Raw genomic sequence first — 5005 nt, 5'->3', positions numbered from 1 at the left:
GTCAGCTCACACATCTATGTCAGCAACTCGGGCGTCTGTGATCTGATGCGACTTCCTGATTGACACAACGCTCTGTTCGGCACAACGACTTGTTCCTCACAGCGAGTTGTTCCAGAATCTGCATTTACAATCTCCCCCTTTTTTACTGAGTTTGATACTCAAGCATCTCTCTGGTTCATCCTGAAAAGACACTCCAACAAACACAAGCCAAAAATAGAACAAGCAACAACTAGACAAAACAACAGTCATTATCAAGCAAAATCAATCAACAGCTTGTTCAAAAACAGAACTATGATTAAGAACTTAATAATCAAAAACCCCATTGGGCTGCAGCGGAAACCATGTTCTTAATAGCTCTCTAATCAGACTTAAATAATTGGCATATCCTCAATTATTAACAACCTAAGATCAACTCACTTAGTCAATTAAGTCTCCCCCATAAACAATGATTCTCCCCCTAAACCAAGTAGCAACAAGAATTCTCCCCCATAAGTACAGAACTCCTTATCATTAGGCATTGAACAAAAACCAGAACCAGAATCATTCTCCCCCAGCTTGAGTGATCAACTAAGTCAAAAACAGACATGTATCACAACAGAATACTGAGTTATGGGAATCACTTACCTGCTAACAGTGCTTCGCATTCTTAAGCACTTTGATGATCAGTCAAGTCGCCTATTGAAACAGCTTCTTGTTTGTAGGCATGTTGACTATCCTTGCAACCACAACTGGATGTTTGGAAATAGGAAACTGGTAGCCGAGAATTCGAATAGCAGATAGCACTTTGGTCAAATCACAGTGTGGATGTGACCATACACAAGCTTTGCAGGAAAAAACAGCACCTTGTGTATCATGATCTATGCTTTCAAACTTCTGCTTCACTAATCAGATGAGCTAAGCACATATCACTTCTCCAATTTGTCATCTGTAGGGAACTCAAACATATGATCATCTGTTAACTCAACTATCATCAGTCTCACATGTCTAATACCCGCCTAGCCATTTACTCCACCATAGACAAACAAAGTGTTGATTGGTCTTGTGAGACTCCAAATGCACAGTTCCTTACAAGAACAATCACTATCTTGATCAAACCCTTGGCAGTTGACAGATTAGCCCACAAATCACATATACCTTTAGATAAGTAAGGCTTAATCTCAGACACAGTTTTTCAGAAGCCCAGCAGCTTCAAACATCTTCATACATCATCAGTGGAACCAACCACAAACGTTCGTTCTTCAATGGATGTATCACGATCCTAACAACAGAGTATCACACCTCTGTCTTCATTGCAGATAACATGTCTCATCACAATCATATGCACTTGTAGGTCAACAAAGCTGAGATGATCTCCTGTCACTCTTTTGTTGACTTCACAACACTAAAGTATCAACCCACTTCTGCAGATTCTCTCTTAACTCAAGAAGATGTCTTCTAGGTGATACAGACGATACTGCACATGTCAAACAGCTGGTGGGACATAGATAATTGCTTCGTAGCATAATCCATCTTCTGGTAACAGTCCCTTGCAACAAATACTTTGATCAAAGATGAAACTCAATTGATTAACCCGACAGTCATAAAAGTCAAACAACAACTTGCAAGGACAGCCTTCTGTCTATGAACACTCATCAGCCTCCGGTATAGGTAGCTTCATTCCTTCGTATCATGGAACTGACACTATACTCATTTATCGATACAAACTGAGTATCAGTCTTTCGCATCGTCCTCAGACGCATGATGACTCAACAACAATTCTCTGAAGCACTTCCACCACTTGAACCAAGTTGTGAGTTTCACTAACAGCTACTTCCAACCCTTCAGTACTCATGGGACACTTTTTTTTCACCCAAATAATTAGATGAACACGCAGCTCTTTGATCATGTTTCCATGATCAATCCATCACTCAAGATGTCAGACCCTTGATCCATTGCTGCTTTATGGAGTTTACCTCTTAGAGAGTCATGATCATTCATATGGGCTGAAACAAAGAAGCTTAAACCTGAAACACTTAACACACACATTAGTGCACACTTGTTGAAAACATACAAACATTTCTTAACAACAATATTTACAATCAGCCTCGTGTTTCAACAATCAATCATATGAATTTAACTACAAAACATTGATTTTACAACACATTTTTTTCTTTTCAGCCTTTTATACACAACCTCAGACATCCAAAACATAGTTAATCACAGGAAGTGAGGGAACCAGAAAAGCAATAGACCATCAAGAGCACTTGTATATTATTTTTACTTCTTAAAGTAAGCGGCTTTCATACCTTGAGATCTGTTATGTGATGTGTGCCAACCACTTGTTTGGGACTTCACCAGAAACTACCACAACCTTTTGTGAATCTTCAAAGAACAGCTTTATGATCAGTGGCTAGTCTTTCGCTCTGGCATGCCTTTGATTCTCATGGTTCATCATCAACGTGAAGTAGGCAGCTGGAATTTCCTTTGGAGAGTGCATTGACAGGAGTGTATCAAGTCATTTTTTATTTTATTTTTATTTTATGACTTTTCATGATACACTACCTTAGAGCTTAGATCCAACAGGCATGAATGATCTTCACAGTTTGATGATATGAACGATCTTCTGTTGAATATCCTGATTTCTATCAGCGATATCACTTGACTTCTCAACCGCGGATATTTGTGCATTCCCTTGTTATTATTCTTCAGGATTCTGTTGCAGACGTACCAGCCACATAACTCTGTTTGTTTGTTTTTTTTTTTTTTTTTTTTAAGTTACAAACAACTGGTACTTCTTTCAGAATGGAATGCATAATAATGCCACTCTTCAGTTCTTTGACCTCCTTCTTCACGACAACGTTTTACGAGATCCCCCATATGAATTGGCATGACATGCAGCTGTTTTCCACTGACTCTTCGTTTAGACAGAGTGTTGCTCTTTTATACATTCAAAGAATTCCATGGCCTGTTCTGATGCATGTCCTTGTATCTGATTAACACAACTCACATAACATATTAGATCCCACAAACACCAATGACTTTTTCCCAGAATCATGTGTTGATCCAAGTCCAATGGTTTTGTAAACAAATCAGCAATTTGCAAATCAGTACTCTGATGTTCTATTACTATCAGTTTCTCCACAACTAATCTATGAATAAACTAATATTCAGGATCCTGTAATTGTAATTTTAGTACATGATCTACAACAATATTAACAAACAAACGATTATCACACAAAATTGATGCAAGGTCTAAGAATGTACCGTACGATGTTCTCAATTTTTTGTTTCTCATCGGGCGATTGAAACAGGTTCCCAAGGCATTAACCTCATATTCAACAATTGAATGAGGTACCTTAGCAAGCTTCTGAGCGTAGCAGACGGTCAGCTATGTTCCTAGAAAGCAACAACCACCAGATCATTGACGGTGATTCAGGGAGAGATATCTCTTCAAGTTTCTGCTGGCTCCTTTTGTCACATCAACCCTATGATGCATGTGTGAGACTTTATGATTGTCACTGAACCACTCACAGCTTGCAAGTACATAACAGATGTCTGTTTTGCTGGTACAACACATCTTCAGACAATTGATCAATCCACGTACCATTTACCATTCACACAGTCTCCTGATTCATCTTCTAAGATAAACCATTTCCAACTCTCATGGGTTTAGCTTCATCTTCACTTCTAGTTGCTCCAAGTAAACAGTCTTCTGAAAGAAGCCATTCCTAGCAATCCTCGTGTTGAAGTGAAGGTGTTGTGTCTAGCAAACTCTCCTTAGAGCTTTGTACGACCAGTCATGCCTTGTTCTCCACAACTTGTCCAACTAGTCCAACTTCTGTTTTCCACAATCGTGACTCACAGACAACCAGCAGCCAAGCGCTGACCTGTAACAACATCTATAGACCTAGTAGCCACCTCTGTAGCTTCGCCCATCTAATATATCAAGGTGTTGCAACTTAACTCCATTTGCAAGGCTCTTACATGCAACACCACTAACTGCATCCGAACAACTCTGTGTAATAGCATCAGAACAACACCTCTACCCTCCTGAATCCTTCCAGCAGCTTCTTGATGGAAGTGATTCTCACAGTTTTCTGAGTGCTACAGCTTACACTTGACAGCAGCTAGTTAATACACTCCTTCTCAGATCATGTCTCTAGACATCAGAGAACACTGCTGATTGAACTCTTTTGCTTGTGGATTGGACAACTTTAATATATTAGCCATTATTAGAGCGTTGACCTTGGATTCAAATATTGTCGCGCTCATCAACCACCTGACATCTTTCCTTAGTGAAGTTAACATCTAAACCCTCGTCACACAACTGACTGATGCTAATCAGATTGGCTTTTAGATCATTGACAAGGTAGACACCATAGTGGGCTGATCTTTACCCCGAGATGCACTTTTGCTTTTGATTTTACCTTCAGCTTCATCTCCAAAAGTGACCATGTCAGCTAAGCCTTCTTCAAAGTTGTGTAGCCTTCCTTGATTCACAGTCATGTACCTATAACAACCTCAATGCTTCAATACAATAGTCTGTTGATCATCAACAGAGTGTGCAACATAACAGTTCATGTCATGCTTCTTGATGTTTACTCGCATGTATCTTCGAACATCTTTGTGACACTCTTTCATATGCGTGAGTGGTATAGTACAATCTAGACACTTGAAACAGTCAGCTTTGTGGAGGCTCTGACTTGCATAATAACATTGACATGTTCTTTTGTTCTGATCTCCGACACTCCACATTCTTGTCTCACCTTCTGATCTTGTCTTTTCTTTCATCGATTTGAGATGTAAACCATTGTTAATTGTGGTACTTGAAGATCAACTATAACAATACAGATCATTCTTCTTAATGAAGACTTGATTGCCTCTTCTTCCTATCATTGTGGAACTTCTTCTGGCTTAAAAGCTGACTTACACGATTCTTAAACCTGTAGCAATCACCCTTAATATGACCAATCACACCACAATACCAACACCGACGCAGTTTCCCTCTCAGGTTGTTCACAACAAT

Source organism: Camelina sativa, chromosome 15, assembly GCF_000633955.1.
Source record: "Camelina sativa cultivar DH55 chromosome 15, Cs, whole genome shotgun sequence".
NCBI lineage: Eukaryota > Viridiplantae > Streptophyta > Magnoliopsida > Brassicales > Brassicaceae > Camelina > Camelina sativa.
Note: the sequence above shows the minus strand (reverse complement) of the source record.